Here is a 15,456-nt window from a genome sequence, read left to right as displayed (position 1 = left end):
AATTGAAGGATGCAAATAAGAATAAAATATTGAGAAAAATAAAATATATGTCCTGATAACGACATGATTAAGCACGGTTAAAGCTGAAAGCGTCAAAACTCCTAAAGTTGAAACGAAGGCTCGAAACTAAGAACTTAGGAAGAACAGATCATTGTGATCGAATAGATTTTGGATGAAGACTGGTGAAACGTTGCAACAAGAGGCAAGCATGGGAAAACGAACGGTCCAAATCAAATCTAAGCGATTGCATTTGATTGGCATAACGTGTCGTTTGATTGGAGAGTATCTCCAGGTGTTATCTCGAGATTGAGTGATGGCAGAAGATCAACGGTCCATATCTCGTCACATGCCGAAATGATTGATCGGACACGCATTTTAATGCTAAATGTCAGATTGTGTTTGAACAAAAGAACGTTCCGTTTGACCAGCGTGACAAAAATTTACTGTAGCTGACTTAGCGACGTTTGGACGACAATATATCTCATTCGACAGGCTGTGCACATTAACGAAAATTCTGCATATTTAAAAAGATCAGAATTGCAGCAAAGTTTTAGGAGCTTGGAGGATAGCCAGAGGTATACATCCAATACTCTCATTGTAAATTCACTAAGTTTGTAGATATGGATATATATATGATGCATTGAGGTTATTGGAGAGTTATTATGGTAATATATATATATAGGGAAAAATACAAAAAAGCCCCCCAAACTACCATCGATTCTCCGGATGGCACCCCAAATTACCAAAGCTTGGATTCCGGCCCCCCAAATTACTTGACCCTTGTATTTTGGCCCCATCCGTCAGATTCGGCCGTCTAACTGGACGGAAATCGAGTCACGTGCGAGTCACGTGACTCATTTTTCCAAAAAACCCGAGTTTACCCCCTCCCCCACGGACTGAAATTCCGAACATGTCCTTCGGTCCTTTAACTTATTAACTGAGAAAATCAGAAATAAAAATACAAAAAAAATTACGATTATGCCATTTCTCACGCTTCATTTCTCAGAAATCATCAAACAGAAATAAAATCAGAAATCCTAGGGTTTGCTTCATTTCTCACGCCGCTCAAGCTCACTCACGCCGCTCACCGCTCACTCACGCCGCTCACGCCGCTGCTCACGCCGCTCACACCGCTGCTCACGCCGCTCACGCTACTGCTCACGCCGCTGCTCACGCCGCTGCTCACGCCGCTGCTCACGCCATTCCTAAGTTGGTCGACACTGTCGAAGGGGAGGAGACGGGTGTTTGCCGAATCTATTCCGAACGTGGCCTTCGGTCCTTTAACTCATTAACTGAGAAAATCTCTTCCGAATATTGTTTGTAAGTACCCACTGCCTAAATGCCAACACCCGACACCTTATTTATATTTCATGGAAAACGATGGGCATTTGTTTGTTTATTGCAATCTAGGATCGAAATTTGGACTTGTTGGACCTACCACACTTTATGATTCTTGTTTGTATATTGGGAGCCGACCATTTTTGCATATGATTCGTTTGTTTAGCTGGTCCCATTTTTTATTTGGTCCCAATTGAATTAAGAAAATTGTTTTGAGGGTTTAGTGGTCCCCTAAGAGACAGTCGTGGGTCAGTTGTCCACTGTCCACTGTCCCCTTGTCCACACTTTCCTGTCCCTTTGATTGAAAATTGACTTTTGTAAATGCGAAAATAATTGGTCAGTTGTTATGGGCTTGTGATTGAAAATGGAGCATGTTTTTACGAACACTGTTGGTTCCTTAAAATCTGTACACACACTCTTGGTTCCTTAAAATAAGTTTGCTTGCATTTTATGAAATTGGGTTGAATGGCTGATATCTAGTCTAGGATACCTGATTTGAATTTTTTTACCAAAACAGTGAACACATGGGAAAAAACAAAAAAGAGGAAAAAAGACTTAGGAAAAAAAAAATCATAATAAATAAAATAATAATAACTCAATGTGTTTGATTTAGAATAGTTTGAAAAATATCTTGTCACCCACATGTGCACATCTTTTCACTTGATATTCAATTTGCTTGTTTCTTTATTTATTATGTTTTGTTTTGAAGATGGCTACACAAGAGTTCGTATTTGAGGTGCATTATGGAGGTCATATAGATAGGAGGTTCATGAATTCATATGTTGGGGGAGATGTTGATGTGTACAAGACGGATGTCATTCCACATGATAGGGTGTCATTTTCAGTTGTAGAGGATATTGCTAAAAGATATGGGTACAAATCCGGGGACTTGATTTATTACTTACTGCCAGGGTGTACTCTTCGAAATGGGTTGAAATTAATCACATCGAACTTTGATGTAAATGAAATGGTTCAAGCCCACTTGGGTCTACCAATTGTTGAGTTGTACATCAACTCATTTAATGGGTCCATACCTGACATTGATGAGGGTAATGATGAAGATGATAATGATAATGATGATGATGATGATGAGAGGGGGTATTCTAGGATCGAGCGTGACGATCCATATTGGGAAGAGGTAAATGAACCGGATCTGTTTGTGGATAATGATGATGTTCATGATGATGTTCCTGGGCCATCTATGGGGAGGGGGGGCGAAGAGAGCGATGAAAGTGATGAGGGTGAAGAGGAAGGTGATGAAGACGAAGGTAGGGGAGTCGACCATACTAACAGTGGATTTGATTATGATGAAGATGCAAACTCAGACATGCCACGCAGTAACATTCTTACATCTCCTCCCAGAAGTGATGATGAGTATGAGGTGACCTCCCAGAGGAGACATGTGACAGAGCCTTCTGAGTTCCAAATGGCTGACATGGGTAACACAGAGTTTGTGGTGGGTCAAAAATTTTCGTCAATCCAGGTTTTCAGAAATGCAGTTAGAGAGACTAATGTAAACATGGGGAAGGATGTAAAGTTTAGGAGGAATTACCTTGCGAAATGTATAGTGGTATGCAGTGATACGCGTTGCAAATATAGGATTTATGGGCGCAAGTGCAAGGATGAGGAATCCTTTGAAGTTCGATCAGTTCAATCCGTACACAAATGTAGGAGGAAACACAGTAATTCTATTTTGAAATCGTCTTGGATTGCAAATAAGTTGATTGAGAAGTTCAGAGCACAACCCAACATGCCTGTAAAGGCAATGGTAGAGACAGTGAAAGAAAGATGGGGTGTAGATGTGAAGGAGCATAGGTTGTATCGGGCTCGAAGACTTGCAAAAGACAAGATACGTGGCAGTGTGAACGACCAGTACAAGAAGTTGTGGGACTTTTGTGAGACAATCAGGAGAACAAATATTGGCAGTTGCGTAATGATGAAAATAGAGAGGCCATTACCCGATAAGCCCGCAAAATTTCAAAGGTTGTACTTCTCCTTAGCCGCCATGAAAAGCGGTTTTCTTGCTGGTTGTAGGCCCATCATTGGGTTGGATGGGTGCTTCTTGAAAGGTCCGCATAAGGGCCAACTTTTGGCTGCCATTTCGAGGGATGCAAATAATCAGATGTATCCAGTGGCTTGTGCAGTGGTAGAAGCAGAAGTCAAAGACAGTTGGACTTGGTTTTTAGAGACTTTGCTATCGGATCTTGGCGCCCCCCCCTGCAGAGGGATGGACATTTATTTCTGATCGTCAGAAGGTAAAGTAACATACATATTCCTGTAATCAATTGGTCAATTCTTTTTCTATGATACAATCAATGTTATGTCTGACATCTTAATTTTACTTTGCGCAGGGTCTGGTCCCGAGTTTGGAAGTGGTGGCTCCCGGTGCTGAGCATCGGATTTGTTGTAGACATTTGTATGCAAACTACAGAGATGTAGGTCACAGAGGTTTGGCATTGAAGGAGAAGCTCTGGAGCGCGGCTGCCGCTTACACAGAGGCTGAGTGGTCTATACAAATGGACGAACTAAAGCGGATAAGTCCGGATGCGTATGATTACCTGTCCAAGATTGACCCAAGTACGTGGACAAGGGCTTGGTTCAGTACCTTCCCTAAGTGCGATTTAGTTGTGAACAACCTCTCAGAATGTTTCAATGCTTGGATTGTGAAACAACGTGATCTACCAATAATATCGTTGATGGAAATGTTGAGAATAAAATTGATGAAGAGATACCAAAAAAAGCGAGAAGGCATCACAAAAATGGATGGCAGGATTTGTCCAAAAATTTTGGAACGGTTAGATGAACTCTCACAAGATGCTTCTCATTGCCATTGCGTGTATGCTGGGGATGGGTTTTTTGAAGTGACAGACAAACAGAAACAACATGTGGTTAACTTGGTTAGAAGAACATGTGGGTGTAGACAATGGGACATGACGGGAATCCCATGTGCACACGCAATATGTGCAATATGGAAAGATAGTGCAGACCCTGTTGACTATGTTTCTGATTGGTATACTGTGGATATGCTGAAAAAGGCATATGAACATGTCGTGTATCCCATGCCTAGTGAAGAACAGTGGACTAAGACAAATGGCGTGCATGTAGACCCACGAGTGGTTAGAATACAACCTGGAAGGCCGAGAGTAGTGAGGACCAGAGGACCAGAGGAGCCCAAAAATCAATACAGGATAAGGAAGGGTGGGGTTAATATGAGATGTTCCAGATGTAGGGGTACTGGACATAACCTAAGAACATGTCCCCGCATAAGAATAGAAGCAGTTAATTATAGAGGACCTCGTAGGAGTGAGGTAAATTCCTTTGACAGTTTTGGGGTTTATTTCTTGGTATTCAATGAGATGCTTAATTATTATGTTGACATTTGTTTTTTTAATGTGGTAGGTGCAATCTACTGAACCGAATCACCATTCTACAGTTGATTCTGAACCGGTAACTTTTTCATGTCCTAACTTTTTCATGTCATAACTTTTTCATGTCATAAGTTTTTCATGTCATAACTTTTCTATCATTTACATTACATTTTGCAGCCCTCAATTGTCCATCACACCCCACAAACCACTGTTGCATCATCGTCTAGAGGAAGGGGTAAGGGAAGGGGTAGGGGTAGAGGTAGAGGTAGAGGAACTGGTCAGTCACAGCCACAGCCACAGCCACAACCACAACCACATACTCTGCATCAGCCGCAGCCTTCGCCTCATGCCAATGCTTGGGTGAGTACTGGCAACACCCATAATTTTGTTGTTTATTTATTGTTAACCCCACCTAAAATTATTGTTAACTTATTGTCTTGACAGTTTCCAAGTACCGTCAACACGGTCCGGGGGTATGGACCGCATTCGCAGTCACAGCCTCGGACCCATGCCAATGTTATTGTGAGCACTCTTCTATAATAGAACTCTTACTTTTATATTGCATTATGTTCAAAACTTTTACTTTTATATTGCATTATGTTCAAAACTTTTATTGTGTCTCTACAGTCTCAAGGAACTGTGAACACAGTAAGGATGTATGGACCCTCGTCAGTACAGTCGCATTCTCAGTCACAACCTCAGCCTCAGACTAATGCTTTTTGTAAGCCCTCAATCCACCGTTCTTTTATATCTGTTGTTTTTTTATGACAGTTTTGGTATAACCTAATTAACAACATTTTGCAGTCTCATGGTAATGTCAACACAGTTAGATTATATGGACCCCCTACACCATCACAGTCACAGCCAACAACTATTGTGAGCAATCAAAACACTCGTTCTCTAAGTTTTGAATTTTATTTAAATTTTTAACTCACATTTTTATTTAATTTAAATTTACAGTTTCAAGGTACTGTCAACACTGTCAGATTGTATGGACCCCCTACACCATTAGGGAACTCTCAGCCAGGAGGGTCTACTCAGCCAACAGTGTCTTCTCAGCCATTCAACCCAATTTCATCAAAGCCTGTTACTAGAAGTCAAAAGATTATTCCAACAGTGGAGAAGGCAATTGGCGTACTTGAGGCCAATCAGAGAAAGAGGAAGAAGCCGGAATGGCAAAAATATTAGGGTGGTTTTGTTGGTGATAAACAATTTATGGATGTGTTTGGATGTGTTATTGTAGAAATGTTTTGATGACAAGCAAGTGTTGTTTTGATGATACATGTGAAGGATATGTTTGGATGTAATTGATTAGACAAACATGTATAATTATGTAATTGTGTTGATGACTTAGATGATGGATGTATTTGAACCTAATTTGATGAAAAGTAGGTGTTGTTTTGATGATTTGGATGATGCCTAAATGTTTGGATGTAAGTAACTCTTTGACAAGCAGGTGTTGTTTTTATGACTTGGGTGAATGTTATGGTGGGTTGTAAAGATAGATAGATATTGAGCACTTTTCATTGAGCAGGTGTTGTGTACACATTACACATTATTAATTGTGAAAGTGGATTTTTGGTCAATATTGAAATTTTTGGTCAAGTAACAGTTATTCGGATTAGGATGTGGGCAGAATATTGGAAAAGAGTCTATGATTGAGTTTTTGTTTTAATAGAAATGAAGTTATTGAGCATTTTTAAGGCAAATTTAATGGGGAAAAAATTGATGAGGTTGGTTTATAAATGCAGTGGAAGCCCTTGGTGAAATACATGCATAACATCCAAAATGAAAACATACAATTGAACTTTTTTCACAACTGTCAGTTTAACATCAACTTTGTACTTCTAGGTCCGCTATAATTAATAAAATAAATGCCTAACACCAAAATGCCAACTAACAATGCAGCCCTAAACATCTTCCCGTTATTTTGGCCATTATTCTGGCCCAACCCTAACTCTCGACGTAGGTTATCGGCATGTTCCTTGCATTTTTTATCAATCAAATCATTGACTCTGTCCTTCTCAGAAAGCCTTCTCTCCTCCATTCCTTTCAAATATTTCATTAATCCCTCCTCGTATGCGGTCATTTTATTATCAGCCCAAACAAAATAATCACAATCGCCGGCTTTCTGCAATAAAAAATCAAAAAATGCATAAACTACTAACGATGAAATATAACACAAAGCTACTTTCAGAAAGAAATTACCTTATAGTTAATACATCCGTACCACTTCCTGCTGGGATTGGACGAGGTCCAAGAGTACCTCAGTCGTGCAGGTACTCCACATTTACATAATGGCGGACCACTTGATAAGTCACTCGTTGTAGACATTTACGCGTACCTACATTAGAAAGCACATGACAATCAATCAAATCTTATATCACTCATAATAAAATTCTATAACATACCGACAAATGGCTTGCAATAGGAATGTTTTACTGCACTTAACAGAGTAGTTCATAGTGTATTCGAAGTGTTTGAACATTTGTTGGGCAAGGACAAGTTGGTCAACCCTGTTGAACAGATCAAATTTAACTGCTAAAAGATGACAAATTAAAGAGGTAAAGTCAGTGGTAAAATCTGAGGGCACGTGACGCTCAGGAATATCTGCTTCATTATGTCCCATATCTAGAAGATAAGTAGGTGGATAACAGTAAACCCTGTCCTTAACTAAGCCAGGCCTCTGGTTATTGGTCCCTATAAATGAGAGTGGTCTAGCATGAGCTACAGTTGGACTGAACTAAGAATGGAGTTTATGAGAGCATTGGTAAGTGGGTTCTTGGTTTTATGTGTTCTGGGTGTGGGAGGTGAGGTGCTGAAAGGCTTTTGACCCCATTCGCGCGCCATATGGTGAGGGATTCTTTCATAAACAAGCTGAAAGGGACTCAGATGGCCGCCTCCTCATAGACTTCATAGGTACAAACATTTCTACATCATCTCCCTCTCTATCATTACTTAGTAATAAATTCAAATTCAACTCGGTAGTTCACAAATTCAAGCAAAAAAAAAAACAAAAAAAAAACCAATATACCACAAAGCCTAAATATACCAACTCGGTAGTTCACAAATTCAAGCTAAAAAAAAACAAAAAAAAAAACCAATATACCACAAAGCCTAAATATACCAACTCGGTAGTTCACAAATTCAAGCAAAAAAAAAATTGCAAAATATACCATTTAAGCACATGGTTTGCTCTAAATTTCAGTTAACTACCCCTTCATTTTCAAGCACATAAATTCAAGCCAACAAACAGAAAAAAAAATAAATAAATAAATAAATAAATTTAGGCATTTCAACAAGCACCCACTAAGCACATGGTTGCTCAAAATTTCATTCGGTTAAACCCACTTTTACAGAACAAAAACAAGATTGAATGGCTTACTGGGGATCTGGGGCAAATACGGTTGCTGGATTTGTCAGCGGAGGAGCAACCGGATGCTGGTAAGCCGAGCTCGTCTGGCTTTGTCGGCGGTGGAGAAAACGGATGCTGGAACGACGGGAAACACCCGAAAGCCGAGTTCGATCACTAGCTGCTACCGCAAGTTCGATCTGGGACCTGCGATGTATCTGAGCCCTAACCCGTGCGTGTGACCTCCTCTCCTCTCTCCTATATTGCGAAAATTTTGGGAAAAAAAGACAAGACAACAGAGCCATGTTCGGAATTTCAGTCCGTGGGGGAGGGGGGTAAACTCGGGTTTTTTGGAAAAATGAGTCACGTGACTCGCACGTGACTCGGTTTCCGTCCAGTTAGACGGCCGAATCTGACGGATGGGGCCAAAATACAAGGGTCAAGTAATTTGGGGGGCCGGAATCCAAACTTTGGTAGTTTGGGGTGCCATCCGGAGAATCGATGGTAGTTTGGGGGGCTTTTTTGTATTTTTCCCTATATATATATATATATATATATATAAGTTTTAAAGCATTTGAAAATTAGGGTTTCCATGGAAATGGAAGATTTTTAAGGTAAAGAATTAAATATGGAAAAAAAAAATACAATTTAGCCCTCTAAACTACTACATTTTCTTCTGATGGTCTCCCAAACTACCAAGGCTAGTACTCTAGACTCCTAAACTACCAAAACCTTTGAAAAATGCTCATTTTGACGAAATATCTATATAATACTCATGCCACGTGTCATTTTTCATTTAAAAAATAATAAAAAAAGTAAAAAATTAAAAAAAGTAAAATTTTCTTTTTTCTTTTTTAAAAAATATTGCAATCGACCAGAGGACGTACTGCTTCTTTCCAACACTGCCGTTGGACACGATGCACGCCTATACTTCGGCGAAATCGTCCCCACCTCTCTGAACGCGGACATGGTTGATTTCCTATCCTTTGATGTCTATGATATTAATCTTTCGAAAGTTATGAATAATTCCAATCTGAATTTTGTTTTGTTACAAACGACGAGCAAGTCTATTATCGTTGTGGAAGACCTCTATCGGTTTTTTAAGGAGAAATCAATGGCCGTGAACTTGTTCGTCGATATTCATATCAATTTTCCTCTCAGTAATTTTTTGACATTCAAAACGTTGGCCAATAGCTACCTGAGGCTCAAGGATCACAAGTTTTTTCTCTCAAGTGGAGTATATTTTCTAGAGCAGGACGATCAGCTAGCTGATGATTGCAAATCGGAACTTGCCGAGTCGAGTTACAAAATCGGTCATCACAACGTTGCAAATGGAAGGTAACTGGAGGGGTGTCGGGAAGATCGGGATGCGGTTGGAAAATAACGCCACCCCAAACACCCTTTTTTTAAAAAAAAAATAATAATAATAAATAAAATTTTAGTTTTTTTTTAAAAAAAATATTAAAATTTAAGATTTTTATTTTTTAATTGAAAAATGATATGTGGCAGGGGTTTCATGGGAATATTCGCCAAAAGATGCATTTTTCAAAGATTTTGATAGTTTGCAGGGCCAGAGTGCACACCTTAGTAATTTGTGGGACTATCCGAAAAAAGTGTAATAGTTTGAGGGGCTAAATTATATTTTTTTCCATTAAATATGTTAGGTGCATGCTGAGTTGTGGAAGGTTGTATGGTGTAAATAAAGGGTTTGGAACAATGAGAATCGATTATAGGTTTGATTTTGACGTCGATGTTGGATTCTGCATATCCCCGTTCTACTGTCTAGCGATCGAAGTAGTACGACGTCCAATAATCTAAAGGGAGAAAAAACAGTAGTATCTGTGTACGTCTTTGTGTGAATGACTGAATGAGAGAGTACTAGTACTGAGGGCCAGGAAGGCTTTGAAAAGTGACGATTATTCGTCCTTACAAAAGTGACTCTTTGAAGGAATGAGAGCGAGCTTTTTGGTACTAGAAATATGTCACTTAAAAGGAGGGAGAGGTAAGAAGTCAGAAATTATATACAATTTAGCCCTTTAAACTACAAGTCATTTTATGGATAGTCTCTCGAACTATTAACGCTTGAACTTTGGCACTTCAAACTTTTAAAACCTTTGAAAAATGCTCATTTTGGCGAAATATGCCCATAATACCCATACCACGTGTCATTTTTCAATTTTTTTTTTTTTTTTTAAGTTTAAATTTAAACAAAAAAACTAAAAAATTAAATAAAAAAAAACTAAAAAAATAATTAAAAAAATTAAAAAACGAAAAAACGAAAATTTTATTTTTTAAATTGAGAGTAATCTCAGTTGGTTAAAATTTTATTTTACTTTTTGTTTTAATCTTTTCTCGAAATAAAAATATGAACTCATTTAATCATTTTAAAAAATCAATCTTTTTCTATTTTTTTTTTAAAACAAAATTATTAATTTTTTTTTTGTCATATCAGCGAGTCAACAAATCACTCTCTAAAACCAATTTTATTTAATAAATATTGCATACCGAATCTATCAACTAATTTTAATAAAATCTTTATCCAAAATTTGCAATCCAAATTAAGTTTTCATTTGATTTTATCAAGGTTTTTATAAAATAGACTAAAAGAGTAATGCTTTTATATATCTAAAACAATATTAAAAAACAAAAAACAAAAAACAAAAAAAGAAGGGAAAATACAATTTAGCCCCTCAAACTACCATTATTTATCCGGATGGTCTCCAAACTACTAAGGCTTCCACTCTGGCCCCCAAATTACCAAAACCTTTATAAAATGTCAATTTTGACGAATTATCCCCATAATCCTGCTTCGTGTTATTTTTCAATTAAAAAATAATTTAAAAAATAAAACAAATTCAAAAAAATTCATTTTTTTTAAAAAAAAGTTAAAAAATAATAATAATTTAAAAACTACAAAAAGCTAAAATTTTATTTTTATTTTAAATTTTGCAATCGGCCGGAGGACGTACTGTTTCTTTCCTGTATCGTCGTTGGGCACGATGCACGCTTGCAGCTCGGCGAGCTTAAGCCTGGCCGAGATTAGTGAGTTGATGATTGCGAATCGGAACTCGCCAGGTCGGGCTATAAAATTGGTCATCACGGCGTTGTAAACGGACGGTGACTGGAGGGGTGTTTGGAAGATCGGGCCACAGTTGGAAAATAACGCCACCCCAAACATCCATCTTTTTTTAAAAAAATAAAAAATAAGAAATAAAATTTTAGTTTATTTTTTCATTTTTTTTTTTCGAAATTTTGATTTTTTTTTTTTTTTTTTTGAATTTTTCTGAATTTTTTTTTTATTTTTTTTTTTATTTTTTTTTTTATTTTTTGGATTTTTTTTTTTGTTTTCTTGAATTTTTTTTTTTAAATTGAAAAATGACACGTGACAAGGATATTATGGAGATATTTTACCAAAATGAGCATTTTTCAAAGGTTTTGGCAGTTTGGGGGGCTAGAGTCCAAGCATTAGTAGTTCGAGAGCTATCCGGAGAATGACTGATAGTTTGGGGGGCTAAATTGTATTTTTTCAAAAAAAAAAAAAACTACATATTATTTGATATATACACCATATTATGACAAAATTATATCATAAACATGGGACATTACTTTTTTGGATTTACTAACCAATAAATTTCTACGAGTTAATAACCTTATCAATTCAACGACCTACAGCAAAGAATTATGGTGGACGACCAAGATCTGTCCACAATAGAAGCTCTGAAAAATTAAAAAATTAAAAAGAAAAAAAAATGGTGTTTGGGGGTGACCTGCGAGCCACCGCAGAGGTGGCACCGGCCACACCCCCTCCCCAAACACTAATTTTTTATTTTTTTATTTTTATTTTTTAAAAAAAAAAAAAAAATTAAAAAAGAAATTTTAGATTTTTTTTTTTTTTTTAATTGAAAAATGACACATGGGAAGAGTGTTATGAGCATATTTAACCAAAATTGGCATTTTTTTCAAAGGTTTTGGTAGTTTGGGGGGAGGGGGGCAAGAGTCTAAATGTTGGTAGTTCGGAGGGTATTTGTAAAATGACTGATAATTTGGGGGGCTAAATTGTAATTTTTCGTTTTTGTTACATGGAATCATCTTTGGAACACTTTCCAAAAAAAGAAAAAAAAAACTTTGAAATTGTACTAACTCAAAAAGTTGCAATTTTTACAAGTTGTATATATAATTCACTATATATATATATATTAAAAAAAATTACTGTTTTGAGTCGTTGTAACGCCTAAAAACAACTTAAAATGATATGAACCATTTTCAAAATAGCTCAACATATAGGGTATTAAAACCCAGTTTGAGCAAACGGCTCTAATTAGAGCCGTTTTAGCACTAAAACGGTTCAAAATAAAAAATAAAAAATCATTATTTTTTTTGGGGCCGTTTTAGGGACCCTAAAACGACTCTAAATAAATAACTAAAAAAATTCTTCTATTTATTTATTTTTTGTTTTTCGTAATACCTGGTATAGGTAAATGAAGCAAGTCCACCAAAAGCAATCAATAGATGCCTATGAAGTTTTAACAAACCGGCTCCAAGTTGTGCCGTTTGAACAAAGTGGCTTCAAATTGATTAAAACGGCTCTAATTTGACCCGTTTTTACCAAAATGGCTATAATCGGAGCCTTTTTTGTAAAAATGGCTCCAACAAAAAATGGCTCAAAAATCCTGATGTTTTGTAGTGATATGAAGTTTTATATAAAACTTTCATAGATGAATATAGCAATTTGGATTGGAATTATTGGCTAGAATTCCCGTCGCTCCAACACCAAAGTAGATAGACCTAACAACACAAGCAATAGACTCTCTAAATCTTATTTTCTTCCTTCAATATAGAAAAAAAAAAAAAAGAAAAAAAAGAAAAAAAAAAAGCTTCTAAATGGCCACTGCAATACTCTCTTGGTGGAGCTCGTCTATACAGAGGACAAGGGTCAAACCCTTGTCCGACCCTCGTCCTACGTGGCACGATTTTTATATTTTTTTTATTCTTTGATTAAAAAAAAACAAAAATTCCTCAAAATATAGAAAACGCATCTGCCATTTTCTTCCCCCCATTTTAAGAAAACTTTCATCCCAAAATTTCAAAATCCTCTCAAAACTCACCCCATCTCCACCGCCCACGACCATCGAAGTTCGCTGCCCACTGCAGTTCGCCGGCCACTGCTCTTCACCGCCCACCAGCTCCGGCCACTTCCTAAATCTTCCCCTCTCCACCGTACATCTCCACCGTCCAACGGACCGACCGCCGCCCACCAAACGGCCCACCGACCGAGCGCCTCCCCCCAAGACGACCGGCCCACCGACCGACACCGTCCCTCTCCCAGCTCTCTCTCTCTCTTAGACCCAGCAGACAGAGCATCACCCACGAGCACCGCGGATCTCGATCTTTCCTCTCCCCCTTCCCAACGCCGACCACGCCGACCTAACCTCCTAGCACCGGTGATCACGCCGACCCAACCTCCGGCGACCTTAGATCTGGTACTAGCCCTAGATTTCCCCCTAATTTTAAGTATCCTCCTTGCACTGTTGTGTGGTGTTTCAGATTTTTGGCTATTTGGGTCCTTTTGATTGTATTTTGGGTAGATTTTTGGAGTTTTGTTAATGGATCTTTGTTCCTTTATTATTCATTGATCTTGATGTTTGCAGAAATTTTGGTCCTCTTGCAATTATTTTCTGTTACAAGGTAGTTTATATTCAGCTCACGTTTGGACTTTTCAAGTCCAACGTTTGATTTCTAGTTTGTTTGTTTACATGCCTAATTATGTGTAATGTTCCCTCAATGTGCAAAGGAATAATATCATATTGGCTGTTTGAAGGATCACCATATGGAAGAGCTTAGGGTGAGAATTTTTTCTTGTCATATTTTTGCAGTTCTATTGCCATGAGCATTACTTTTCTGTTTAGTTGAACTACAAATGTTAACATGATTTAGCCGCCATGAAGTACCAAAACACAAGTGGTTTTGTTGCACGAATATCAACAAAATTCATTCTGCTTTGTAAAATTTTGTAGTTCATGGAGATCAGCTCCTGAATGTTGCAAGGAGGCTAACATTGATATAAGATGGAGGGTTCTTAATTGGAATTGGCCTCTTCATATGAAACTAGATAATTGCTTTTAGAGTATGTTGTCATTTTCTATGTGAGATTTTTGGCTATTTGGGTCCTTTTGATTGTAGTTTTGGTAGATTTTTGGATTTTGTTTATGAGTCTTTTTTTCTTGCTTCCTATAAATTGAAGACATATTTTCACTTTATTCAGATCAACTAAAAAATGTATGTATGGTTTCTTTGTATATATTTATCAAATATTCCAGCCGGGTATCTTAATCTGTTGGTGGAAGCGATGGAGGAAGCAATAAATGAAGAACAAGCTGTTCGATATTAGATTGTAATATCGGTTCAATTTCAGGAAACAGCTCTGGAGCCCTGTTTATGTTGGTTGTTATTTACACATAGCGTGTAATTTGAGAACTACATGATTAGTGGGATAGAGTGGATGTAATTATGGATGAATGACAAACTACATGATTGTTTGTTTGGTGTATGATGCTTTCTGCAACTTGTGGCACTCAAGTTGTTTTAAACTTAAAGTGCTTTGTAGACCTTTGTTGAAAGCTTATTTTTCTAGCTCATAATAAAATTTGGTTTGTTGCTTTGAATGCAATTTGGGAAGAAACTGTTGGTTTTTAATGCTTCCAATACCATTTTGGTTTGTTTCTTTTCACTTTTTTTGGAGGCTACGATGGAGAGATACATGGATGCACAAATATTCAAATTTAACTCAAATCGATATTTTGTTGCTTAAATTAGTATGAGGGTCTTCAAAGGACCATATATATATGCATGTAAATCCATTACGAGGTGATGCAATGAGTGTTCATAACTGTGAAAAGATTTCTGTCGGAATTGATCTCTGGATGCACAATAATTGCCTAAACTTCACATGGTTCACATGTTGCTAAAAAAATTGCATGTTAATTTTGTTGTTCAAAGGCAATCTTGTTGCCCGTAAAACATTACAAGCAATAACCATTTTGAACATAGCCAGACATCAAAGCATAGCAACACTATCTCTTTCTTACATTCCCTAGCAACATCAATACTACCTGTTTTTGCATACCCATATCTCGTATTTGCCCAACCAACCGCATCCTGTTTTGGCATCTGATTAAACAAATGATAGGCATCTCAAGAGAAGTCTCCAGCAGGCATTCTCTCAAATAAATCCCATTCAACATTAAGCCCATCTATGATTGCTCACTCCCACTTTGGCATTCTATCAAACACTTGCCTAGTAAATTCAACAAAACGACACCTCAAATACAAGCCAATCACAGAACATTTGAAGTGAAAATTGCAGTCTTGAAATATACTCACAAGCTATATCAAAGTTTA

At 37.4% G+C, this 15,456-nt stretch overlaps 1 long non-coding RNA gene across 1 annotated transcript; it reads right to left on the bottom strand.

Moving 5' to 3' along the window:
* Positions 1-6,775: 6,775 nt before the first annotated feature.
* On the bottom strand, positions 6,776-8,310 carry LOC133868014 (uncharacterized). Its single transcript, XR_009900271.1, has 3 exons — positions 8,092-8,310; positions 6,915-7,050; positions 6,776-6,837 (listed from the first exon to the last, which is right to left on the bottom strand). It is a non-coding gene; the product is annotated as an uncharacterized LOC133868014 (long non-coding RNA).
* Positions 8,311-15,456: the final 7,146 nt, after the last annotated feature.

Source organism: Alnus glutinosa, chromosome 5 (genome assembly GCF_958979055.1).
Source record: "Alnus glutinosa chromosome 5, dhAlnGlut1.1, whole genome shotgun sequence".
Lineage (NCBI taxonomy): Eukaryota > Viridiplantae > Streptophyta > Magnoliopsida > Fagales > Betulaceae > Alnus > Alnus glutinosa.
This window is presented reverse-complemented; position numbering and strand designations above follow the sequence as displayed.